This window comes from Acanthochromis polyacanthus, chromosome 9, assembly GCF_021347895.1.
Source record: "Acanthochromis polyacanthus isolate Apoly-LR-REF ecotype Palm Island chromosome 9, KAUST_Apoly_ChrSc, whole genome shotgun sequence".
In the NCBI taxonomy this organism is placed as follows: domain Eukaryota; kingdom Metazoa; phylum Chordata; class Actinopteri; family Pomacentridae; genus Acanthochromis; species Acanthochromis polyacanthus.
Genome location: NC_067121.1, coordinates 487,108 through 504,497, shown reverse-complemented (window position 1 = coordinate 504,497; position 17,390 = coordinate 487,108). Strand labels below are relative to the sequence as shown.

At 39.2% G+C, this 17,390-nt stretch overlaps 1 long non-coding RNA gene across 2 annotated transcripts in view; it reads left to right on the top strand.

Annotated features, from left to right (window-relative positions):
- LOC127535604 (uncharacterized) overlaps positions 1–17,390 on the top strand; it is a 171,447-nt gene that overhangs the window by 79,887 nt on the left and 74,170 nt on the right. The window lies entirely within an intron of this gene.

Genomic DNA, 17,390 nt, shown 5'->3' with positions numbered 1-17,390 from the left:
CATTTTTTCCGCTATCACTGACACAGAAATTTGTCGCTTTTTGTGGCTCATTGTTATTCTTATGAGAGAGCCACAGCGGCTCTTCATTTCAAATTTCTAGTGCAAGCATAGCATGTTGTGTTGTTGTAACAGTCAATGCGAAACCGTCTGGAGTCTTGGTGGACAGTAGGTCCACCACAGCTGGAGAGTTTGGTGGACCTACCGGGTTTTTGGTGGACCTACAATGCGCGGACGGAAAAAAGCGCGACTTATGACAAAAAAAATTAACAAAATAAATCAAAGGAGACAATATCTTTTGAAATCATTTAATCATTTATTTATTTAGGCTTCAAGAGAATATATGTTGATCTTTTTATTGTTTTCCTCCTCCTCTTGCTCCATGTCAGACACATATCCATTATCATCATCATCAAAGTCATCATCATCAACATCCTCATGAACAAATTCTGCTGGTGCCGCATGTGCCGCCACATGTGTCGGGCCTGGGTTAGATCGATAGTCTCATAGCAACTCTCGCGGTGTCTGCGAGAATTCGCGCAAGCACGAGATTTCATATCCAAGATGGCACGAACGGAATGAAAACATCGCTTGCTGCGCAGTTTAGCAGGTAAATACGCTTCAATTTGTCTTTAATTTACCATTATTTTCTGTTGGAAACCATCGCGTTGATAGATCGCTTCAATTCGTTGTTAAATTATTTTTATTTGTTGATAAATACGTCGCCGGAAGGTGGTGGACAGGCGGTCCGGCTGGGTGCCAGAAAATGGCGGACCGACGGACTTTCTGGTCTCGTCCGGCAGGTTTCACATTGACTGTTGTAAACTTACTCTTTCAAATAAATAGCTGTCGAACCCCCTGGAAACCAGCCTTTGTCCTGTTTTTGTGTCACTCCTCACCTACTTCAGACAGCCGGGACAGAACAACGTTTTCTGGACCAAAGGCTATACTATGATGTTTTTAGAGCTACATGCTATACTATAGGCTTTTTAAATTGACATATTACTATGACTTTTTTTTATTTTAGTTTTTTTGTTTTGTTTTTTAGCAACATATAAGAATTTGAATAGTTTTAAAAATGACTATACTTTTACTTGTGCAATGAACTATTATTCTATGGCATTTTTTAGATGACATATTATACTCTGATGTTTTCTTGAATGACACACTATTTTGACAACATACTGCACTATGACATTTTTTGAACCACATATCATACATGACAATTTTAGGCAACATCCTATCATTTTGCTCTTTTTGAACCACATAATAATCTGTTTTTTTTTTTTTTTTGCATACATGCTATACTATGAACTACAGGCCATACGATGTCATTCTTGAAAAGCATACTATAATTTGACATTTTCTGAACTACATCCTATACTATGGCGTTATACACAGAGTGCTTTGGTTACATGTTGATTTATAATCTAAATTTTCTTCTGTTTTGTTTTTTGACAGGATTACCACAGACCTGACTGTGAACTCCGTTGACACCCAACTGAGGGAGACGCTGCCTAAGATCTCCAGTAGAGCGCCTGTATAACCAGAGTGGCGACAACTGGGGATTTGACGCCATTTTGTTTCCATTCACTCAATATGGGACTCGCAGCACGAGGTGCACATTCACGAAAACTAGCCATTTGTGGATTGCTTACTGATTTCAAGACATGTTTTGGACAAAATATTTTACTGGCTTGTTTTGTCTGGATGTCCAAGGTTGGATTATGACCATTTTTTGTGGAATATTTTCATCTGTGACTAGTTTTGAGCCTTCAAAGGTGAGTTGTGCTGTTTACGTTATTTGCTGTTTGTTGGACAAATGTGTTTATATTATCCGCTGTGGTAATCACATCTGAAAGTGGTTTATACCGGTGGATTCATGAGAATCTAAGCTTTCCATGGGTGTATAATGTTTCTATCATCGAGTTTGCAGCTTCGGTCATTTTAGTAAAATACGTTTGCACATACGGGCCGCTGAAGTTTAACGTTAAACTTCAGCGGCCCGTATTTCATGCATGAAAATGCATGAAAATGGTCAAAGTCAAAATAACCACAACTGCCTGAAATCACATAAAAACTTTTCTATCTGTCATTCACCCATACATCATAACATGAAAGTACATACATGGGACTAACCTGGCACAAAAACCATGATGAAGTCGGTTTCCATCCCACTCTCCAGACTTTATTTTCCCCCATGTTTCCTTCTTTCACTATTACTGGGAAATCTAAACATGTGGAATCCCTTCTCCGATCGATTTGTGCACCCAAAGGCACAACAGCCCGTCATTTTTCAGGTATTTAAGAAGCGACAAAGGACCTAAAATTACTCTCTGCACTGTAAACAACGTTAACAGGAAAACCCGGCGTACTTGAATTGGAAACAAAATGGCGCCATAGATCACGTGACCAAAATTTTTTGGATCCGTCATGTCGCCACTCTGGTTATACAGGCACTGTAATCTCCAGGCTGCTTGGTCGTGGTCTTTCTGGTCCTGCTCCAGAACATCTTAATCAACTACGTCTTCTTTTGAAGAGGCTCTCAGATGCTGCAATCTCTGACCTTAAGGAGGAACTGTTACTTTCACTCTGTAACGAGACGGCGATTATTTTAAAGACCCAGTTCCTGGTGGCGTTGAGTGAAAATTTAACATCCATCAAAACAGAACTACAGACAGTTAAAGTTTTAAGTTAGTTTGCAACATTCATCACAGTTCACTCAGAATGTAGGACTACAGTCACTTTCTGACAAGTAAAGAATTGCATTTTATTATTTGAATTGGTGATGTAAAGCTTTTTGAACAGCTAAAAAAATGGATTGGTTCAAATTTAGGGCACAGGGCAGATCAAACAATGCAGAGACATCGCCTAAGGACAGCCACAAAAGAGAAGACTTCTTTCTCACCGTTTTACTCAGATAAAAGTAGTTGTATATGTATATGAACTGGGTAATCAGTTTATAACAGATTTACCCTTTTAACTCAACATCCTAATGATCAATAATCACAGTCATGCTTTTTTCTACATCATGTTTAATAACAGAGTTGTAAAAAGTGTGAAATCATCACCTGCTGTCATGGTTTGATCTGAGCATTTGCTCCCCACATACGGATTGTGTAATGATGTCATTTGGATGTTGTTATGTTTCAGGGTTGTTTTAATGGTACTGAAGGTTGTTGTTTTGAAAATTAACATATTGTTCTGATCACCTGTCTCCCTCTGTAGCTCTGAGACAGACTGCTGACCTGTCCAGGGCGAACCCTTGCCCTGAGTCAGCTGAGATAGGCTCCAGCCTCCCACGATCCAACAGAGGATTGAGTGGTTTATAGATTATGCATAGATGGATGGAATTCTTAATTATTTCAAGAAATATGCACAAGTTTTTGCTGACTATTAAATAGGTTTAAATAGTAAAACATGGAATGCATTGCTATTATATTTGGATTGAATTTCGTAATGTAACAGATTTGTGGAATATCTTTTTCATTTTAATCTAATTCATTTAATATATACATTTTTTTTGACAAACAAACCTTTTTGTGCATGAAATGAAATGACAAATTTCTTCCAATTTCTCCCTTTCTTCCTCTCTCAACTTTCAAACCAGTGAAAGCGAGACAGCAGCCCACCAGGAGCCTCCAGCCAAGTGGTCCTGCACCCCCTCTGGCTCTCAGCATGGAGGCGAGGAACCATCCCGGCCGGAGGTCAGTCGTCCTAAACACTCTGCTGAAATGTGTTTTCACAGACGGCTGCCTCCCGTGAGGATAGCTTACCGTAACTGTAATAAATACAACAAATGACCAAATGAAATCACCAGTCAGTCAGCATTTTTAGACAACAGTGTTTGACCTCAAGTTATCTGTCACAGGAACACGCTGCCCGCCAGAAAGGAGCACCAGCCCCCAGCCGTCCACCTCTGGCTCACTGCATTACCCTCCAGAGCCTCACATAAGTCTCATCCCCCCACCGTACACCTCAGAATCAGATTCAGATTCAGACTATTATTCCGATTCTGGTGTAGAGGGAGATGTGGATACTGACTCAGACTCTGATTTCCAGGACGAGAGGAGCTCCAGCCTCCCGAGGTCCAACTCTGCTCAGCAAGCGAGGACGTCCCGGCAAATCTCCACCCCGGGGGAGGTCAGTAGCACACTGAAATGTCTACTTTGAGAGAAGTGAATTTTGTCAAGTTAGTCTATAGTCATTTTTAAAAATACAGGAAAGGACTATTTGAAGAGTGCCATCAGGCTTTTTGAGAGCACAGTGTGTTACAGTCACGACCTGATGGTGCCAGTGACGTTTGCAAGTCATCATAAACGTGTGTGAAATGTAAAATGTATTCAGGAGCACATGTGTAAATAAGAAGTGCTACAAAATTCAGACCAAGCTGCCTCAGTTACGATGTTGTGTTCACTGATCCAAGCCAGTGTTCCCCCCAAAACTGCCCCAAGAATTCAGCTCAAACCCTTTCCATCTTGTACACACTCTGCCTCCGTTTGCCAGTTTGGATGAAGGAACCCAAAGAGTGTCTTTTAAAATAACCAACCTGAAGCGGGAGTGGATTATAAAGCCCTCCAGCACTCAGTCTGTATTGATGCCGGTTTTCTGACCGCACTCCTCACAAATACAGCGTCTGTTGTTTCCCACAATGGAGGTCCTCCTCTTATTGATTTCAGATTCATGATATGTGTTTGAAAGCAGCATCTATGGAGTAATGTTTTGTTAGAATCGGTGAAATGACAGCAGGGTTATTTTGATACTTAAAGAGCTGGTGAGTCTTTCTGTGTCTTTAACACAGCAGCCACAAACCGAGAAAAGTGTCACCTAAATATAATCTCCAAGATTCTCTGGTTTTGGCGCGAGCTATCGCGCGATTTCGGAACGAGATTTGCTGTCTAGCGTCCTGAGATTTGGATACAGACCACAACAAATAGCTATCGCCAAGTAATGTGGAGGTTTTCGTTCACTTCTCATCTCTAGTATGTTGTGGGACACTCGTTGAGACTATCCGAGCCGGTCAGTGTGGGAAAAAAAGCATGTTGGGGCGGACTTTGACGCGGGGGGGCAAGTGTCCCCATACTTTTCGCTAGTTGAGCTGCTTGCTGAGCTGCGAAACTGCCTGCCTGGCTAAATACTGGAGCTATGTCGAAAATTCATTTCTCCATCACTCACATGTATCAAAAGACATATGAAGACAGACCCCAGGTGGAAAAAAAAACTGAAGTTCCCCTTTAAGGGGAACTCCAGACTTACTTGGTATTTTAAAAACTATTTTCAAACGTTCTTTTCTCCTATAGTTTCTTTTTTTTAGATTTGGTCTCAGGATAAGAACATTTACACAACAACTGTGTGTTTTAGTATTTTGTTACATGGATTATTTGAAATTTGATGAATGGGACGTAAAATGTCCTCCAGTTCTGGAATGATCCATGCATATTATCCATCTAAGTCCGGCCCGAGGGCCGAATCCGGCCCACTGTCGAATTTATTTGTGGCCCGCCAGCATTTGTGATCAGGGTATAAATACACAGGTTAAAAAATATTTTAGGTTTTACCACAAGGTGGCAGCATGACCCATTCTGACCATAGTAGTGTTCGGAAACTTCAATTCTTTCAATGCACTAAAATGTGTTACTCCATGTGCTCCTTCTCTTCACTGGGAAAATAATGGATACTTCTTCAAAAATAGTTGGCCACATGAACAATTTCTTCCATGGTTTTCAAGGAACACATTGCTGATGAGTAAAATATATTACAAAGTTTGCTCATATTAATTGTTTTTAAAAATTTTGCCATTGCTTCCATGAAGTTTTTTTTAGTATAATACAAAGAAAATACATCATGGACTTGGTTAATACTTCATATTATGTTAAAATATGTTATTATTAGTGTTAAAATAACATAATAGTATGTTTAAATATGTTGCATATTAGTAAAACACATTATAAAGTTTGCTAATAATAACTGTTACTCGTCTTCTATTTTCGAAATGAATTTTTTTTTAATGATATTAGAGAACAGGGTCTGATGGTAATAAACATTTTATTTTATTATTATATTCATTTGTTTTATTATAATTGTAAAGCACTAGGGCTGGACCCGAATATCCGGAATATCCGAATATTCATTTGCTACGGCGGTATCCTGATATTAATTTTGGTCCCCCCCCACTTCGGACGTTACGGAGCAGAAAGAATATGCGGCGTTACTGTCTTCCCTCCGCCTTCGGCCCACATCTGCACATATCGGCTCATCTCGTCGTGTGATCACATAAACACATATATGTCTATAACATATACACATATGTCTATGTGATCACCCTATTCTCCCCCCAGACGAAACTATTCGGAGCTTGTCTCTTCACTGTTGCCAACTCCTCAGTAAGGAAAGTCGCTGTTGGCTGTCCTAAAAGTCGCTAGAAGTCGCTAAATGACGTCATTTCCTAATTTGCATATTTCTCAGTTTGCATGTAATTGTAATCTACGTTGTAGGAAAGAATAACGTTGTGGAAGAGACCAAAAAGTGAGTATAAAAGACCCAAAATATTTTTACTAGAGGATAAATGCTGTGGTTTATTTTAGCATGACAGTGAAGAAACATTTTCGTTTATATGGCTCCGTAAGTCTGGATGGGATCTGTAGTGACTTTGCGCATGCGTGATTCATCTGCCATCTGGCCACGGAGCGATGTGTCCTCTAATCAGACACTGGGACTGCTGCGGGGTTACTGGACTGACAGCCTGTGCTTTGAGACGGGGAGGAGCTCACAGCAGCACCTGCTGCTCGTTGAAAACAGTAACTGCAGAATGATCCGAGTTTTCCTGTCAGAGTCTCCAAAACGGCAGAAAAAGTCGCTAGATATGTGGCTAGTCGCTTTTGACAAAAAAAGTTGCTAGGAGCTTTGAAAAGTCGCTACATTTAGCAAGAAAGTTGCTAAGTTGGCAACACTGCATCTCTTCCCTGCGCCTTCGGCCCACTTCGGCTCATCCCGTCGTGTTCTTCGGCTCATCTCGGCTCCTCCATTCGTGTTTGTTACCACCACCCGAATGGCCGGGTGGCTGCCGACTCTGACGTCACGCTTCACTTCGTTGCATAAACACATGCTGAAGACCTGCTGTTTGGGAATTCTTCAGTTTAACTGAAGACAAAACGAAGGCAAAATTTGGACCCAGGAGACCAGACGAACGAATATTCGGATATTCGTCTTTAATAGGGCCCGAATATTCGGAGGCCAGAAACCACTATTGGGGCCAGCCCTAAAAAGCACTTTGTGATTTTGTATCTGTGAAAAGAGATATCCAATGTAAAGGATTACAAATGGTTAGGATTGATAGTTTGGAGACTTGTAAGTTGCGGAGTGCAGGAAAAATAACTTTATCACTCATTGCAATGAGATATGTTTGTCACTTCTCACCCTCTTAACACTACTGTGCTTAAAAGGCATGCTTTCTCTGAAAAAAATCTCCAAAATACAAATGTTTTTTAGAGCCACACACTGTAAAAATGGAAAGAATGGTTCAGCTTTCCGACTGTTTGTAATAAATACCATCAGTTTTGTGTGGTTACATTGAGAAAAATATTGAAAAGAAGCTTAAAATTGTCAGATTTCATTGTAGTCACTGTATTTAAAATGTCAAATTCAAAAATTCACCAAAAATAATGATGAACGTTTAAAACAAACAAACAAAAGAGTCTCTGCTCTGCACGGCAACTGAGAAGCCATGACTGACTCAGGCCAGTTGTGAGCAACAACCATGTCACCAAAATGCAGACACTTTTTGGGTGAACCTTTCAATTCAGTTTTAATAAATTGTATTTACAAGTTGAAATGTGTCATCTCAAGACACTTCAATGAGAAAAGTAAAGAAAATTACAAAGAGAAATCCAACAAATCCAAAATTTCCTTTGGATTCCCGTCTGAGCAAGCACTTGGCGACAGTGGGGAGGTAAAACTCCCTTTTTCAGGAAGAACCCTCCGGCAGAACCAGGCTCAGACAGGGCGGCCATCTGCCTCGACCGGTTGGAGTGAGGGTAAAGGAGGGAGAGAGCAGGATATTATACAGAAAACAGATCAAAACACTAGAGAAAAATAAACAAACAATAAATTAAAAAAAAAAAGAGAGAACAATAAACCCAGCGAAGGTTACTGAGGTCAGGACCAGTGAGACTGAAATGTGACTGCAGGACATTGGTGCTGCTCAGTCCATCACATCAGACACACACACACAGCAGCAGAACGTCTTCTTCATGCAAGACAAGATGCGTTGGAAGCAGTTTTTCTTCTTTTTCTTCTTGCTTTGCTCCTTCTTGCTGTCTTCAGTGTACTGATGGTTCTGCTCGACCTTCCTGAATTGATCTGCCTTGCTGACGTTGCTGGTGTCATTGCTCTCACCGTCCTCAATGTCTTTAGCAGCTTTATAATCATCACTCTCCTCAATGTCCTCATACTCGCTGCTCTTCTTCTCCTCCCGGTCTTTGTCCTCATCAGGTAAGCCTGTCAGGTCAATTCTGTTTTCAGGGTCTGCAGGCTTAACCATGATGAACAGGCTGGTGGAGGGTTTAGGTTCATTGCTAAAAAAAAGGAAACACACACTGTTGGGTTTACATCCGACAAGCAGAGAATGTAAACATGCAAATCAGCAAAAGTCCATATCAGAGTTTTGTCACTTGCTGGGCTGTTAATATCCCACAACCTGTGTACAAAGTAAATAGAAGCACACTTACCAACTGCTGGTGGGGGAGCTGCTGCTGAGGTAGCTTTTGGTGATAAAAGGATGGTTGAGGATACCACTGGGGGTGATTCTGTCCTTCTCATCCCACTGAAGCATCGCCTTCAACAGCTCGATGTACTCCCTCCTCTCATCAGCCTCTGCTGGGTTATCCGTCTCAGAATACACCTGGTGCAGAAAACATTTGGGAAGTACAACAGTGGTCAAGTCACCTTCAACCTGAAATATGAATACAATAAATGAACATCACTCTTCAGCAACTAGCTGCTGCTTCCTAAACTACCTACCGTTTTCATTTCATCCAGAGAGCGGAACGTGTGACATCTGGGGGTGCTGTACATGACAAAGAGCCCAAAATACTCTCTCGGAGTCTGAAAGAAGAAAACAATGATGCTTACTAAAGCCTTCATCTTATTGAGCGAGTAAAGGTCAGTGGTAAAATCACAGTAGGAGTATTGTACCTTCAGCCGCCACAAGCCACTACACTTTTTCTTCAAAAAGAATCGTGATCTCCGACCAGCCTCGATGAGATGTTGCGGCGGCAGACCCAGCAGACTGATCATTTGTCGGAGCTGCAGACAGAACACAACACCACGTTAGACCTGAAGCTAATCGTGTGACGGTGTCTAATGCGTTTCAGCTACAGTAATTTACTCACTATCCAGTATTCTGACTCTGTTCCGAAGAGAGCAATACGAGCCACCATCCAGGCCATCATGCAGCCTAACGACCAAACGTCGATGGCCTCTGAATACGGCAGGCCCAGGATGATTTCTGGAGCTCTGAATGTGGAAAAAACATCAAATGAAGATGTGACACAGTAGACAGTAAGGAGACAGTGCTGATTTAAAGATTTCTCAGTGGTGAAAACTTAACAGTATTATCATACCTAAATGCAGGTATTTGGAGTAGCTCTCCTGCTTTGGCTTCGGACGTGTACTTGGCCACACCAAAGTCAATGAGTTTGACCTTGAAGGGCTGCTTCACATGATCCACCATCACGATGTTGTCCATTTTCACGTCACCGTGGATTATGCCAGCACTCTTTGTCGTATTCAAAGCCACGGCCAGCTGTAAGAGAAAACAACAACATTTATCAGGAGTTCAAGAAATCTGTCACATGACAATAAAAGTAGAGGTTGTAAAGGTTCCTGAACCACCGATGCTGGTTATAGCACCACTGTAGGAGATAAATATAGGGAGACAATAGAAGGTCATACCTGTTGGATAACGGTACGGACATGTTCCAGTGGCATTGGCTCTTTTAAGCCACGTACATAGTCCCACAGGGAGATGTCCAGTTTTTCCAACACCAGGAGCCGCGTACTTTTTACAAAGACTTCTCCCTTGTACTTGATGATGTTGGACTCGTCCGAGTTGTGGCACATGAGCTTTTCCAAGATTTCCGCCTGTGGAGACATAATATGTTTGCTGAGCCACATAGTCCAATCAGTTCTTCTCAACAACTATGAAGTACATTAGATGACCAGTGCCACTACTCAGAATCTTATAGTGGTACTGCCCTGGTTTTAAAAATGTCTTTTTGTGTCACTCTTCAGCTGAAATCAGTGTCCTACCTCACGGTCTAGATTGTTCCTTTCGGGCATCTTTATAGCCACATGCTCTTCAGTCTTGTCTTCCACACATTCCAGCACTGTTCCATAGCCTCCACGTCCCAGGTTTTTCACCAACGTGTAGCCTTTTGGGACTTTGGAACGCTGCGTTGTGGTACTCCCCTCAGAGGAAGGCGATGAGGATGAACTCTGAATGTTCATTTTTATGTTGTCACAGAAGACTGAAAGTGAAACAGACACAAAAGAGAACCATAATCTATGGATGTCTTGTTAAACCGTTGGTAATCTACCACATTGTTGTGATCTCAGTTTTTAATCAAATTTGCTAAATATTGAACCAATTATCACAAAGCAACAGCACTGAGTGTTACAATCTGTTCTGAATTGTGTTATAAGGCATATTGGACAGTATTGCAGTAAAATTACACGGATGCTTCCTCAGAAACTCCAAAGTGTTTACTTCATTAAACAGAAGAGTGGAGTTACTTACCTCACAAAAGTTTGCTTATCTAGATTTTGTTGAAATATGGATGTCTCTGAGGTTGGTTTTACTAAACTACTCAATAAACTAATAAATAACTCAGTAAAATAAAGTGAAATGGTGTCTCCACTCAGAGTTTTTGTGTTTGACATAAATTCTAGAATGCCTTTAAAAACAATTAGAAAGTTCTCAGCATTGTTTATTTTTGAAAATGTCATGTTAAATGATCAAACTGCCGTTGTTTTTCTCATCTATCTGCATTTAATCACCTATAATGACATGCTCTGACTAATGTTGTTATAAATTGCTGACGAATATTTTTGAATGTTTTCAGATTTTTTATTTACAAATCAAGATATTTGAGATATTTTTTAAAAATCTGTTTATCCACTTCCAGCACATTTTATACATATTACAGTCATCTGAGGTAACGTTTAAATGACAATATCTCAAGAACTAATACAGATAAAACATGAATTTTTCACCGTCTTTTCTCGTTTCAACTACAGGACAAGTCGATGAAATAATCTCTGAAAACAGGTGACTTGAAATTTAAAAAATCATTGAAGTCATGAAAGTCTTTGATTTACATCTTTGAGCACACATTCCCCACAACAAACAATAATGTGGAATACAAAACAAAACATACAGAATCATTTTTTAACATTAAACACTCGGTCACAAAAATGAAAAAGAAAATGTGACGAACTTAAGTAACTGATTGAGCAGGTAAGACAAGTTGTACCACAAAAACTAAAGTATTGCTGGATAGTATAATATAATTTCCTTTTGGATTCCATGTTATAAGTTAGGAAACAGCGTGAACTATTACTATTATTACAGAGTTGTAGAAAAACAGATTTTAAAACTGCCTTCTGAATGTTTCCTCTGGTGTTTGCTTCATCAAACAGAACAGTGAAGTCACTTACCTCAAAAATGTTCACTTCTTTGGACTTTGTTGAAAGGTTGTTGCTGAATTTAATCTCGATGTCTTGCTAGCTTCGATATAGTCCTGTTGTCCTGCTGTAATCCGTAAGACACTGACTGTCCAGAACTGACTCTACACTGTGATGATTTAAATGTGGTTTGAATTCTAGAATGTCTATGATGATGCAATCAACAGTTAGAAGCTAGTTTTTTAGAGTTGAAACCTGCATATCTTGACAAGGGTACATCAGATCATGTTCAGACTTGGTAGGGGTATTGCTGGGGTCCTGAGGAAGTGCAGTGTGGAGTTTGCAGCAGATTGGATGAATGGTGGTGGCTTTTTCAATGCAATGAAAACAAGGTAGTCACATTCTGACAGCAGTCTCAGCACTACTTCGTTTAAACGTAAACAAATGCAATGGAGCAAATATGTAGTGTTGTTATTGCTAGAACTGTCATACTGACTGAAAAAAGCACACTGTGGTTGGGTCTGGGTTTATGCGAAACACTGAAACACTGGTGTAGTCTTTGGATATGAGGAATATGGCTTTCAAAAAAAAGTTTTCTTTCTTTTCTTCAACTTATGGTTAATTTAGCATTTGGATAAAATATGTTGTGGTAAATTGTGCCATCAACTATGTTGAAGTAAAATAGAAAATTTTATACCTCATATAATGTAAGATCTGTCTCCATTTGTTCATCTCAGGCCTGGTGGGCAGATCCTGTTCTGGTTCCTTATCTAATGTACCTAATGTAATTATTTACCAATAATCATTTAACAAAAATGCATCATCCAGAGCTAACTTCATGCTACATCTTCAGCCTCATATAGTAGCTTACTGTATGATTATACAACACATGTGGAATAATTTCAGGTCTCAATAATTGTACAGACTTAAAACCATAAACATGAAAAATTTACTTTGAGCAGCAAACAATTGTTTTGTGCACACTGAAAGAAAAACCTGGTTGGATTTGCATAAAAAAAATACTGACAGCGCAAAACTACATTGTGTTTTGGTTTGAACACATTTTCAACCAATATCCCCTTAATTAATATCTGCTGTTTGAGCATCATTATTTCACATTGAAATCTTTAAGTCAAATCATGTTCTTTTTCATACTTCACCCATGTTATACATGCATGAAGCATTTCTTTTAAATATGTGTATTTATGTCATCTTGTTGGTGTTTAATTTGTTTGTATCTATAATCAATGATCAAATTTCATATTCTATACATGATAGTTCTATTGATGCAACCTAAATGAAATTACTTTTGCTGAAGCTAAATTTGTGTTGACCTACAAAGCATTCAAAACAATTAAACAAATGAATAACAAACTGATTTAATATATTTTTTAGATCAAACAATTGTAAACATGGAAACTACAGAACCTGTTTTAACAGAGAAATATTTCATCTCATCAATGCATTTAATCTACAGAAATGAACTCCCTCCACATTCAACTTAAAGTGCACATGTGCATAACTGAGGCTTAAAAACATTCCTTTGGGTGCCTCAGATAACATGGTTAAACCCTTTAAAATGTCGATTTTGCGTCTCTTTGAAGACACGATGAACTGCAACCAAGTGTTCAGCCAGTTTGCTCCACAACTGTTAGGATTAGGATTACATTCAAAGACAAGTAACTAAAGGAGCGACTTACAGCCACAAGAAAGAAACAAGGTCGCATATGTGACCAAAGACAGTCTGACCATCAACACTGACCTTGTCTTCTTTTTTCTTTTTTAAACACAGTTAAGTGAAACACTTGAACAATAATTGCATAAACCTATCAACAGCAACTTTTCTTTTAAACAAACAGTGCAAGACAACATGAGGCCCAAAGACCAAACACTGAACACCACAAACCAGTATTCAAGTACCGTATTTTCCGCACCATAAGGCGCAGTCTGGATTACGGGGTTTATTTCTGTACTTAAGCCAAATATAAGACGCACCGTATTATTGGACGCACGCTAAAACAAGGAAACGGAACGAAATAGTGAGTTTGGCTGAACTTTATTCTACTACGTATTTAAAAATACACTCACATTATTTTTTGATCAAGCTTTTGTCACACATCCATAAAAGTCCACATCTTCTGTATCTGAATTGAACAGCTGGGCAATTTTGACATCAAGGAGGATAGTCCATGTTTATGGCATGCAGGAGTCCAAAGAGGAGGGCAACAGAACATTGTCCAGTTCTTGGATGACTATTTGGCCTTCCAGGATGATTCCCATGTCATCTGCTTTAGACTGGGCTTCATGTTGTTTTTCAGTGAAGATTCCCACAGTAGGGTCTTGTGCATAGTCCTCAAAGACGGCTTCACTGTTTCCCTACAATGAGATAAAAAGTCAGTACACTATGACGAGTATACTTCTGGACACCACATACGAAAAAGTTTAGTGAGACATAGTGCGATACATAGTAACAGATGGAACAAGTGTGACAAACAGGTCGTGTAAATAAATCTCTAAGGAACATTCACAAGTTTATGGAATCCAAAGAGAGGTAGAAAAAAAATCTGCATATCTTATTGGCTCTCAAATATGTTATTGCTTACACCACAGAGTGATGTTTCCAACCTTTATTGTTCAATAAACGACAGATTTAAAAAATGGATTTTTGGGGCTTAATATTTATTTTTGTACAGCGGCATTTGTTATTTTTTGTAATACATGAGCATTTCTACTTGCATTTTTACTTAAGTAGATTGCGTTTCATTGTGCTTCATGTCCATCACAACTTGTGCTTTTAACGATAAGGTTAAGTAAATTTAGAATAAGGTTTACTGTAATTTTTCTGCCTGAGGGGTACAGCTTCAGTGGCTTAAAATGGTCTTCAATATTATTGTTTATTGCTACATTTTTCTGCCTCAGTATATCAAACTTCAAATTTTGTTATCTTCACAGAGGCCTCGTCCAAATCAAAAATTTATTTCACTATTAATAATTGAAATGTTGCTTTATTCACTGTCACAAAAACATTTTGCATGACATAAATTCAAAGACTGTTTTCTCAAAATGCATTTTCACAAAAGGCTCAACATCTACTCTCTAAGTGGAACTAAACATGAAAACTCCACCTGCATCCACAAAATCTGGGCTCTTCAAACCCACTCATAAAAATCCAAATTGCAGTTCATGTGTAACCGTGAGCAGCAGCACACACTGTTTTAGACCACAGAACGGCTTGTAACAACTAAAATATACACTAAAATGGCAAAAATGGACAGGGAACAGTACACAGTACTATTTAAACATGTGTTACGGCCACCAGTACTGGTGTACCGTTTTGTTTCGAGGTGGTGTCCTGTTGGGCTTTTCTCTGGGAGAAACTGATGTGTGGGATCAGCTGTGGTCCTTGCAGGGTCTTTGGAACCCCAGCTGACAGCCATTTCAGCTGATGACACAGAGCTGATGATGACCTGCACTGCAATCTGGTTCTCCCCGCCCTCGACCTTCCGGATTGGGCCACCCTCCAGCTCCTCCTCCTCGGACCAATCAGAGGCAGCCAGGCACCACGCCTGCAACCTATAAAGCTGCCACCATGCCATTAGTCTAGGTGGCTGGTACTTTGACCAGTCCACCCTGGTGCCTCTTTGCATATTGTGTTTCTGTGTGGTCTTTTGGTCTGGAAGCACTTGTGGTGGGTGCTACTGACAACTTTGACCTTCTGTTGGCGGCTTTAGTTTTGGGTTGGAGCCCTACATCTCAGTGGAGACTGAGGCTCCAATTCTTAGTCTGCCAACTGTGTATAGAAGCCACTTAGTATTTGAGCTTTTGTGAACTGTGTTCAGTATGTATACTTATTCAGAGGCACCAGTTTTGTTTAGTTTGTTTTGTACACATTTTGTATTAGTTTTTGTTCCTGGTGGTGGGTGTTGCTCCTGTAGTTCGGTTTGGCTAGGGAGTTTAGTTGTTTTCTTTGTGTTAGCTCAGTTACAAACTCTGTTAGGCTTCGTTATGTTTTATTCCGTTCTTTGTTTTAGCAACACTCACCAGTCTTGTGTTTTATTGTCACTTTTATGGTTCCTTTTGCTACTAAGCAATAAATCCCTTAACCTAAACCAATAACATCTGGATATTTTGTTGGCATCCAGCCAACCCCTAGAGGTTGGATCGTAACAACGTCATATGCAGAGTTTCAGTAAAAAAGTTGCTTTAGTGTTAAAAGCAGAAAACCTACAGATAAAAAAAAATCCAGACTTTACTTTAATATTTTTAAATTGCTTTTGTCTGTTTTTTTATTTGACTTCTAATTCTAAACCTGATTTATTGAGTTTTTACCTCCCAAAAACGAGGTGAAATTAGATTTTTCTCATTTTTTGTCACGACGAGTTTATTCAAAGACTAAATAATATCCAAAATCTCCATCAGGCATTTCAATTTCTATATGTCAGCAAGTTACAGCAAAGCTTCAAATTGATCTTTACCTGCAGTGTTTTCACTGAAAGTAGGTCAGAATCAGTTTGAGTCCCTCAGTATGCAGCTTCAGATAACCCAGGTTGACTTGTGACTGTACTGCCTTTTTTAATCATTAATGGCAGACTCTCTGGCCGCTTTGAGGTGGATTATATTCCCTCCCTGAACAATCCCTCAACCCCCACCCACCCACCCCACCACACACACACACACTCTCTCTCCTCTCTCTCCAGTAAGTGTGCAAGAGACATGATATTTATTTTTACATACATAATACTGTAATTTAAAAAAAAAAAAAACACGTTCTGAAGGTGTCCATGTCTGGTCTCCTAGGAACCTGGGGTCGATTACGCCCCCACTGAGGCAGGGACCGAGCACAAGTGTTAAATTAATGTATTAATGCACTTGCCTTTAAACTTTATTGGAGTACTCCACAAGTTATAGGCATAAAATAGCATCAGATGAAAAAAGGTCCCTCAAAATTTGATTAGAAAATCTTTTGTTACTTTCCGCCAATGCTTACATTATTTTAATAGCTAAGCTGCAGACAGAATATAAAATGTTTAACTGGTGAACCTGTATTGAACAAACTAAAAACGTTACAAATGACACTATAATGTAAGGATGACAGGCAGATCAGAAATAGTTATTTGACTCCATTGTGTTTTTTTGTTGACATTTGTAGAACTGGTGCTTTTTCTTTGAAGGATCTAAAATTGCTGTTGCCACTTGCAACTGAGCAATCTGAGGTAACAGCCAGAAATAAAAAAAAAAAATATAAATATATTTTAGCACTAATTCTGAAATAATTATAATTCTTCATTATAAGCGAAAGTCCTGCAAATAAAATCTAACTTTTTTTTTAAAGTCCAGACATTTTCTTAAGAGAATGTTTGTACCTAAAAGTTCTGATCCAGCAAAACAGCCATGTGAGTGATATAATATTACTGGATTGTTATTCTAATCCCAAGTGCATTAATAAGTATTAACTATTGGTATCTGACCTAGCATGATATTCATGACTGTTTACATTGTAGATTCTCACTGAAGGCATCAAAACTATGAATGAAAACATATGGAATTACGTAGTAAACAAAAAAGTGTGGGGAAAAGAAAAACATTAAATGAGGTGTGTCCAAACTTTTGACTGGTAGTTTATAAAGACATACAATATGACAGAAATCCAGTTTGACCAGCTCCAAATTGTAAAGAGTCTTCAGCTAAGAATTTACAAACTTACACCAGTT